The sequence below is a fragment of the Carex rostrata genome, chromosome 29 (assembly GCF_964058835.1).
Source record: "Carex rostrata chromosome 29, lpCarRost1.2, whole genome shotgun sequence".
In the NCBI taxonomy this organism is placed as follows: Eukaryota; Viridiplantae; Streptophyta; class Magnoliopsida; order Poales; family Cyperaceae; genus Carex; species Carex rostrata.
Genome location: NC_135946.1, coordinates 6103029 through 6113894, shown reverse-complemented (window position 1 = coordinate 6113894; position 10866 = coordinate 6103029). Strand labels below are relative to the sequence as shown.

Genomic DNA, 10866 nt, shown 5'->3' with positions numbered 1-10866 from the left:
ACTGCCTCATAGGATCCGAAGTAGATGTGGTTGAGTCGGTTTGGTTCGACCCGTTCCCCTGACTTGAGCCCGACTCAAATTGAGTCGCCGATGCCACAAATCCCCTCTTCTCCTTCTTCTCATCGCGACCTTCCCACTGTCTCTTCTCTCCCCCTTTGTTGAAACCCCCGTTCCCCCTGCGATTAGGTCGGAGATGAGGGTAGAGGAACCAGCATCCCTCCCGCCGATGTCCTTCTTTCTTGCAGTGATCGCACCTGAGGGCTGGATCTCCTCTCATCTCCGTTCTAGGGTTTTGAGTGGGTTGAGTTTGTGCTTTGAAGGCTTTGTTTTCAGAAGCTTGGGGTTCTTGCGGGTTCATTAGGAGTCGTCTAGATTCCTCTCGATCAATTGTTGCCACCACTTCATCAAATGATGGCATTTCGGTTGTGAGAAGAATTTGTGACCGAATTGCTTCATAACTCGAATCAAGGCACCCCAGATAAGTAAATATCAGATCTTGATCGGCTCTTTTTTGTATTTCATCGGGATCATCTGTTGGTGGGAGGTATATTTTGAGTTCCTCCCATTTTGTGGTGATTTCGGTTACAAGTTGTGAATTTGTCTGGGTTGTTTGCTTGATTTGTGCTAATTCTTGCTTGAGATTGAATATGTGAGCAAAATTACGTTGTTGCCCGAATCGTTTTTTTGCTTTCTCCCATACCTCTTTTGATGAGTCGGCATACATGAATGGTTGGGCAATTTGGGACTCCATTGTGTTGATTATCCAAGACATGACCATGTGGTCTGTCTGTTGCCATTCCTCAATTTTTTCTGTTTCTTCGGCAGTTGGCTCCAGTGGTTTAGCTGCCACTGGTTTTTTCTTAGTACCAGTGACAAAACCCAGTTTGCCTCTGCCACTGATACCTATGGTTACTGATCTGGACCATGGGATGTAGTTTTTGCTGCCGTTGAGGGTTATGGATGTGAGTTTGGAATTATCAAATTGTTGAGACATATTGATGAAACTCAGTTTTTCTGATATGGGTGCTGAATTGAAACAGTCTTTGGAGTTTGTTTTTGGGTGACTGTGTCAGTATTTTCTGCACAGCTCTTTGGTGGCCTCTTTGAGGCTCTTGATTGTTTTACTGATGGATCAGTGCTCTGATACCATGTTGGTTTTGCGGAACAGTGATGGAAATAAATGAGACAATGAATTGAGAAATGAACAACTGTATGTCGTTGATTTTTACAGTGAGCTTTTATAGATGTGATGTACAAAGAGCTGTTGGAACATAACGGTAATTTTTTGGAAAAAATGAGGTATAAAGGTTGAGTAACTTTATTGACTTTAGTTGCTCCCTTTAATGCTCATACTAGCCTATGATGAATAAAATACCGTAATAGTATAATCTGAGGCTATTATTAGTCCCTAATCCTAATTAGTTTTTAACAACAACCTTTGTCGAGTTCATTTTCCTTTCTGTTCTCATTCTTATGGCCTCTCAGCCAGCAGTAGCGCCTAAAGCTGGTAACGGTGCTATTAACTGTCCCTCCTGGCTGTGGATGTCATAACTTTTCCACTTTACCATAGCCTTTATATTTGAATTAGACTATGACATCTAACTACGTATTTAATCATGATTTATTTAGATATTACTTATTTTTTGTTTCTTTCAAAATTTTATGTTAATTATGAAAACTTTTATATTATAATAAAAATATATTGAGGACAGTAGTATTTGCTCAAAAACTTAGATAGTATATATATCATATATATATGCAAATCACAAAATTTACAACTGATGTGATTCACTTATAAACTATTATAATGAGCATTTTATACATGAGTGTATGGCAATTTTTACTTGTTAAGAGAACATATTTTTATTTAGAGTAACATGTTTTTAATGAGTTCTTTATTTTGCTTTATGGATCTCTAGTTAACTACTAGTCATTGTTATTAAAAAAAAAAAACAAAAACTAGACCAGACCTGCAGCTAGATAAGAAAAAAAATGGATTCAGGATTGGATATCAGTTTTGATAAAAGACCAAACTAATATGTAAACCCATAAAAATTATGTGTCGTCTTTTGTGTTACATAATTTTTTTTTAAAATAATTATGTGGAATTAGTTTGTTTGATATGAAATAAAGTAAAGAAATTTCATGCAGTTATTCAATTCTAAACAAAATTTCATTCTTTTTGTAAGTAGAATGAATTTTTGTGTAAAAAGCAAATTATTTTTTGAAATCTTTTGTGTTAAGTAATTTTATTTTTTTCGTGCTTAAAACCAACTGATTTTGGGATGCGTGTATTTTAAAAAATGGGGGTCCTGCGATTCTACCAATTTGGAATTGACTGTCATGGAGAGCAACTCTTCAACTCATATTCCAATAATTTTCCACCAGTGGGACCCGCCGCTCAATATTTTTTCCTCGAGATAATTAGTTATCAAGTAGGTAAACATATCCAAGTCAGTATTGGGTTCCTTTTTTTTTCCGAAAAAGTGATTTACAAGATGGAAAAGATAAAAGTGAATTTGTCTCATGCATGAACAGTGTTCTCAGTGCTGTACATATGTACAAATTAGCAATCAAAAACGACTGCCATCTATGTGTCCCTATTCTCAGTCAAGAACGACTTATGATCACTTTTTCTCCATATAAATATTCGTCTTATCAGTATGCATAATAGACCAACAATACAACTGGTTTTCTCTTGCTGCTCCTCACAACACCCAGTAAAGGAAAACTAAAAGCCATTAATGGTTATATACTTATATTATCCATAAAATGAAAACAACCTTTGTCAAGTTTATTTTCCTTTCTGTTCTCATTCTTATGGCCCCTCTGCCAGCAGTAGCGGTTAAAGGTAGCGTTCCCAGTGGTCCCAGTACATGTACTGGAGGCCTCGGCAGTGCTAAGTGTCCCCCTTCTTTGGGAGGAAAACTCGTCAGCACAGATGGCGATCACGCCACACTTCAAAATAAAGATCATCCATAGTAAACATATATTTCTCCTTGTATATGTATGTATTAGGTGAATGTGTGCCTCTATATGTTATATATTGTTGTGCGGTCGATCTACTGAAGTACGTAGTCCTACTCTTTTTCTTTTTTCTTTTTTCTTTTTGTAATTCAAAGTAGGCATGCCTTAATGCATAAGGTGGTGCCGAATTATGTTTTCTGAAGATGTCAATGTTCTAAATAATTAACTATAGCGATGCAGTGTGAGTATAATATTTTCTTTATATTTGAAAGCTATGATAGATATATATATGTGTTAGTATTAAAATGTTTGTTCCAGATCTGTGGTGTAATTAATTGGTTTTCTGATTTTGAAGTCCAAACGGTCAATTCAAACTTATAATTACCCAAGTTTGGTAGTGTTTCACTAATAAAGGAGATTCAAAATACAAATGGATAAATACTAACTATAATTCTTCACAAAAAAAAAAAAAAAAAAAAAGTACGGCAGAGCAATAGATACGAAACTTATAATTACCCAAGTTTAAAAAAAATGTTCAGAAGGCATCAGAGAACAATATTATCAACAAGTGCAGACACACAAACATCAAAATTCTAAGGAGATGTATGTTACGTACTGAAGAAAAAAAATTGAAAAATAAAAGATATTTGGGCCCTCAGATAATTCATAAATGTGTTTATACTACTGTTTCGAGAAAAATAAAAGATATATTCGCTAATGAGGAGGGGGCAGGGTGTCGAATTCGCATCCTCTGATATATCAAATTTTGAGTAGATATATGGAAAATGTGGATAACAAAATATTTATATGTAGATAGAGACCATCCGATCAAAATCAGCACAAATATTATAGAAACCAGTGGTATGAATTCGGGGGATTCATATCACCTATGGTAACTCAAATTTTAAGTTAGATCCAAACCATCTGATCTGCTTTGGCACGAAACTAGATTTACGAACATCAAACTTGATTGTTAGACTAAGTTTTGAATTTTTTTAAAAAGGTAGTCTAAAGAATGCGATCATACACACACTAAAGCACCGTATCCCATCAGAACTCTGCAATTAAGTGTACTTCCTCCTGGGAAGTACCTTTGTTGCATCCCTTTTAAGATTTAATTAAAAAAATGGTAGGCTGACTTAAAAGCGGACCACCTACATTCCCATTAGGTTCTTAACCAGGGGACACTCAACTATCATATCTATCCATCCAACAACAATATATATTGAGCTACAAGAGTGACATGAAATTTGAGGTATTCTTTTACCATATCTTTACATCATTAGGCCAGTAATTTATTAGAATAAAAGAATAGCAAACATTTAGTAAAGGCAACATAATGTAGTGCAGCATCGAACCATCAACTCAACAAGGCAACAACAATGCAAAAGTTAAAGGTAGAAAAAAGCAGTCAACCAATAGCACAGCACATGAAGATCAAATAAGAATTATTATTGTGCCTCAGTGGCAGCAATAATTAATACTATAATCGTGCCCGTGCACAGCAACAGGAGCAAATTATGTAGTAGAAAATATTAAGTTCTTTAATAAGGATGAGAGATAATTTAAATCAAATTTGTAGAGAAAAATAGTTAAATACTATATTTATCTACAAGATAACACATGTAAACTCTAGTGTAGTGGTAAGAATTTTGGCACCAACAGAACCCAACTGGATTCGAATCCCAGCTTCAGCAAAAAAAAGGAAAAAGGGTGCGCGGTGCGTGCCGTGCGTGGTTCAGAGGCGCGGTTCACGGGTGTGGCGCGCGGTCTACAGGCACTCGGATCATATGCGGCGCGATCAATGCATACTTATGTGTTGAAACTCATAATTTGAAAAATTCATTTATGTACGATCTGGAAATTCAACAGCTGAGCATCATTCCGAAAAAAAAAAACAGTAAATCAGGATCCTTGCAGGATCTAGACATTAAGCTCCTTAATAAGAATGAGAGATAAAGAAATCATCACAATGCAATCTAATAATTCGTGCATTTTAATGCATTAATTATTTGCATAAAAATGGTCAAATTTTTCCGAACAGGCGTAGTCGAGCAAAACAGAAAAAAAAAAAATTCAAGGGAAAGTTTCCATCTACAAAAATTTATTTTCAGATCTCCATTCTTATACTTATTAAACATCATTAGGTCTTCATTACAATATATACAATGAATTTTTAAACCCTAAATTGAGTGAAGAAACACTACTAGAATTTTCGTTTTTTTCAAGGGTAGCATCTGTATTTTCAAGAGTAAGAAGGGCCCTTGGAAATAAAATTGAGTTTGCTGACACATTTAACTATTTTCAAGGTTAGGTCATTGAAAATAGTAGCGCATGGAAATCCCTGATGCCAACCCTTGAAAATACTTGTTATCCACCCTTGAAAATACTTTTGCACGACCCATGACCCGCTAAACAGAACGAATACTATATTTTATTGTGAACTCATATTATTTCCAAGGAACTACCCTTGGAAATGTTTTGGTAAGTCTGTTTATATTATTTTATAATGAGGCTCATGGAAATGCTGGAGCACAATACCCTTGGAAATATTTTGTTAATTCAGTTTATATTATTTTATGCTGAGGCCCATGAAAATGCTGGAGCACACCCTTGGAAATGTTTTATTGATTCAATTTATATTATTTTATAGTTAAACATAATATTTCCATGAGACTACCGTTGAAAAAATTTAGCTTCTGGAGATAGAAACATTTTTGTTTATTTGAGATGCCCCTTTGAATAATGAAAATAATAAATCACAACAATAAACACCCACAATTTCAATTAATAATACTAAATTATATAAAAAGATTACTAAATAACACAATAATAATATCATATTTATAAAATCAAAGTATCTCATTATTCAACACACAATTTCACATATCTAGTAATCTGATCATTTGTCCACCTACAATTTCACATATTCAACACACAATTTCACCTGCAATTTCTCAAAACAAGAAAAGTGTAAAAAAATCCACCTACAATTTTTCTTCGTAATCTGATCATTTGTCCATTTCCTTATTTTTATTCGTAATCTGATCATTTGTCCATTTCCTTAGAGAGAGCTTTGCCCCAGCTAGTGCATTTCACATTTCTTCATTTGAACTCTTGGGGCTGCCTGTCACAACTGTTGTTTATATATATGCACAGAAGTTCTGAAATTAATATCAACTGTTGGTGACAATAAGTTATTTGGTTCAGTTTGCCTCTAGATAATTTGCATACAGGTCATCTAAAAGTTACAAATTTACGCATATAATTAGCATACTTTGAAAACTTTATTTGGGTTTGTAAGAGCAGTGGCAAGTGCACCAGAAACTGCACCAGATGCAAACATAAATGTGAAATTCGATAAACAAATAACATAGTCACATGCATGTTTGCAAAATCTCATAGAGTCCCAATCTAAGGCATCCATATAGATAAGAAACATTATTACTAGAAAATGGTCTCTATGTGATGCATTTGGGAAACATTAAGAACAAAGTGCATTAAATAGATAAGAAACATATAAATAGAAGAAGTCCTTGGTGAAACATTACTTCTTGATGTGCAGGGGAACAATACAGACACATTATTACTACCATTCTAACTAACTGACTCCTCTGAAACATGAAGTTACATTTGAAGCCGTGTTTTGAACACGTCTACCATATAAAAAAAATCATGTTGCATCAACTGTTACTGGTATCATCAGGTATCAGAAATACTAAAACCATACTGTAAGAAAGTATGGCACTTAATTTTTAATTGTAGCTTATGTAATAGGACATGAAAATAATCAACTAACAGTATGCCTTTCAGAGAAAAAAAATGGTAAAATTATGCAGTATGCCTCATTGTTTGCTCCTTGGTGTCATGTCAGAAAACCCAGTATTAAAAAAGAATGACAAATACAAAGCATTCACTTGGCAGTCATTGATAAATTCTGGACCTGACCCAATTTGAGATAAATCAAAACATGGCAAGGATCAAACAATCTAATCCAGACCAAATGAAACTTAAAATCGACCTGCCCAAAATCCAGTAGAAGATAAACCAAAATTTGATAGTGATTTGAAGTTATAAACTAATCCAAATCCATAATTACAAGGCCAACCTAAAAACAGTATTGTTTCTATCTGTTGTGAAATGAATCAGGGTAAATAACTTTCGTGACCTTTATTGAACTAAATAAATGAAAGCATGAACACTTGCAACAAAAATCCTGACAAGCTCACAACTTACTTTCAGTGCACTGGTTAACCCAATCGCAGTAACCCAACTTACTTTCAATCTCGCTTCAATTTCTCCCCAATCGCAGTAGCCGCAACTAATATATGAAATTGCCCAACAATTAATTGCCAATTTTAATGTATCAATTCCTTGTTCTTCATTAACACAGATCCGATATTGTAAAGAATTTACCAAAGAATATCACAATAATTTTAAAAAATAAAATAGAAAATAATTACCCAAAATCCTTGGTTAACCCAATTGTCCCAATTTCTGCACATTTCCCATTTAAACGGACATGTAGACATGGAGAAGGAACGGCGGAGTTGGAGTTGGGTATGGAGAAATCGAGGCCGACATGGAGAAGGAATAGCGGCGGCGGGACTTGACAGGGTAGGTTGGGATCGAGACAGTGAGCACTGGAGAAGAAGGGATCGGGGTTGGCGTTGGAGAAGGGGCTCGGATCTGTTTGCTTACAGAGTTGAGAGAGAGAGAGTAGAGCAGAAAGGTTTCAATTTGGTTTTGCAAAAAAATGCCCAAGTATCTGTGTATCAACTCTCTCTGTATGGCATATTTGCGTTCTTACTCGTGAATTCATATCACCTGAGGTAACATAATTTTTCCATTTTAGATTGGAGCCGTCTGATCAGATTTCGTATAAATATTGAAAGATTCATTGCATTTCACCTAGAATGGATCTGAACAGAAATATTATGTTACAGTAGAGAATATTGAATCCCTTGTACAGCTTCTAGAATGGAGATATCCTTTGAAATCGGGACTCTTCATCACCCATCGGACGGGTCTGATTTGCAAATATATAAATTAGATAATAATTGTACAGCAAATAATATGAAAAAAATTTGAAAAATATTATGTATATTTTTATAGCTTCTATGACGAAATCATACTTATAAATGTCAAATTTATAGAATTTCATCATTATTTGTCTCTTAAAATTGAGTCAATATTTATGGACCGTTCATTTTTACATAAGTAATTGACGGTCGATTTGAAACAAAATGATTTTAAATTTATTTTGAAATGATCAAGACAAAATATTGAACATAACCAACATAAAACTTATGAAGTTTGATCACGTATGAGCTTCGATCCGACGTGAAGTGTTTATAGCCATTCGATATTGCAATATTCCGTCAACTTGATGGATGTGCAAATGAAAATAAAATTTCATCAAATTTTGCTATGATAAAATAAATCCAGTTCATTTTCATTTCAACGGTTCCGATCGATCAACGGAAGATACAATCCCGTGAGTCTTCATTAACTCACGTAGCAAGAGTTTATGTTTCATAGAACATAAACTCTTGCTTCATGAGTTCATGAATATGTACGGGAACGTATCGTCCGTTGGTCGATCCGAACCATTGATTATGTTCAATATTTTCCCTTGATCATTTCATAATAAATTTGGATCCATTTCATTTCAAATCAACCGTTTATCGCTCACGTGAAAATAAATGGTCCACAAATATTAGCACATGATGAAAGAGAAAATAGTGATGCTATTCTATAAAATTGAAATTATAAATATGATTTGACTATAAAAATCGTAACAAATTTGAAAATATATATTTTATATTTTTTTCATATTATTTATTGTGTATGCATTACCTAAATTTATTTTGTTTCATTTCATAATATCTTTCTAAAAAGTTGGTTATACACATGTAAATCATAATTTTTTTTCACTATTGAAAAAATCTTGCAAAAAATTTTATTTAATATCTTGCAAAAAATTTATTTTGAAGCCATTTCAATTTATAAATCAATTAAACTAAAATTAAAATACAAAATGTACTCAAATTTGTATTGGGTGTCTAATGTTTTCAAAAAGTCAGAGGAGATTCTTTCTTTCATAGGAACAGAGCAATTTAGACTATAAACAGCGCACCAAATATATCAATTGAAGACTGCTCTTATGTTTTCTGTGCTTCACGAAGCTAAAACTGATCTGTCCGGATCCGAAATTTTTTTCCTTCCCTCCGATGCCTGATACATTTCACTGAATAGCTGTGGGTATTCTATAAGGTAATATAATATTTCTGTTTAAATCCAACCTTAGATGATGCACATGCTTCTTTAATATTTGTGCATAATAATGATCAGATGGTTTCGATCTAAAAGCAAATATTATGTTACCTCAGAGCATATGAATTCGTTTCTTTTCTCAAATCTCAATCTGAGAATCTCTTCTCTCGTTTTTTTCACTTCCCTCCCTAAAATTTCACTATCCCGCTCTCCCATTTTCACTTCCCTCCCGAAATTTCATTATGCCGCCGCTCTCCTCGCTTTATCCAAGTCCATTAGAACTTTCGTCTAGGGTTTAACCAGTCTTCCTCTTACAGCCGCACCTAGTTACTCATGCTTTGACTCTCAACCTCAGGACTTCGCCGTTCTCAATCTCCTCCTCTCCACTCATCAGATCTAAGGCTTGTCCCTTCAATCTTTCTGCCCATCGGATCTACGCATCTTCCTTCAGGTCAGCAAATCTCTCAAATCTCAACCTTGCTGCTCTTTTTTACTAAACCAATCCAATCCAATCAAATTCCGTTTCATGCCATCTAATTAGCTTTTACATAGGCTTTATGTTTCTCAAAATTTGGAACCTATTCATTGCTCACCTTCATGGTTTCTGTTAAATCTGAACTTTTCACTAATTTTGGTAGAAATATGGTTAGATTTTGACTTGTTTGTGCTCCAATCAGACTATATAGTACTGATTCATTTCGAATTTTGCTTTCTTTTATCCACATTTCTAATTCAAGCCTCTTCTTTCTACTGTGGTCTAAACTAAACTAAACTAAAGTAGCAATTTTATTAGCTAAAGTTCGACTGTTATTCCACTTCCAGATCTAGTATACAAAATTCCTGCACAATACATTTTATAATTTAACCCCTTCTAATTGGCATTAAAGATTGAGATTTATCTTCTCTCCTATCATACAAATTTCCCCTTTTATTATCTTACAAAGTTGAAATGATCTCATTTAACTGATTTTGCTAAAAAAGCTGAAATGAGCGACTAATATAAGTTTCTTACAATATTCTTCCATTTTATTTTCTTTTTATTTAGGCAAGTGTGTGTGGGTGTGTACATTAATAGAAACATCTAAGTTGGTTGCATGCGCTCCCATTGGTAAGTTCTCTTTTAATGTTCAATTTTCATTAATTTTTCACTTCATGGTCAGTTGCCTCATTCTTAAGACTTTTGTTTTAATATCTACAAGGTGCATTTTACTGTGCACATTCATTGAAAAAAACTACAGACCTTCATACAAATAGACCTGTGATACGATACTTGTTAATTTGTACATAATTTTTTAATGGAAAGGGTGGGATTGGATTTCCAAGGTGTAACTAAATTACTAAAAGTTTTATTCAAACAATATGGCAATGGAAGAAGTGCCTTTGTTGGGATCTTGGAAAGGTATCAGTTTGCTTTCCTCTGCATTTATTTTAAACATAAGTGCATATTAGTTTGAATTTCAGATGTTGAAGGCAAATTTAAAATCTCTTGAGAAAGCATATAAATTACATCAATGAAGCTTCACTTGAGAATGTGCTATATATAGCCGTAAGGTACTGTTGAAATCTCTAAAGAGCTTTCTACTCTTAATTCATAGTCTTACTAACTACTTGCACATTACAATT

General features: G+C 34.0%; 1 long non-coding RNA gene across 1 annotated transcript in view; it reads left to right on the top strand.

Annotated features, from left to right (window-relative positions):
• Nucleotides 1-2683: 2683 nt before the first annotated feature.
• Nucleotides 2684-10866, top strand: part of LOC144546059 (uncharacterized) — a 46023-nt gene continuing 37840 nt past the window's right edge. Inside the window, exon 1 of the long non-coding RNA XR_013508687.1 lies at nt 2684-3018. This is a non-coding gene — a long non-coding RNA (uncharacterized LOC144546059). The remainder of the gene's footprint in view (nt 3019-10866) is intronic.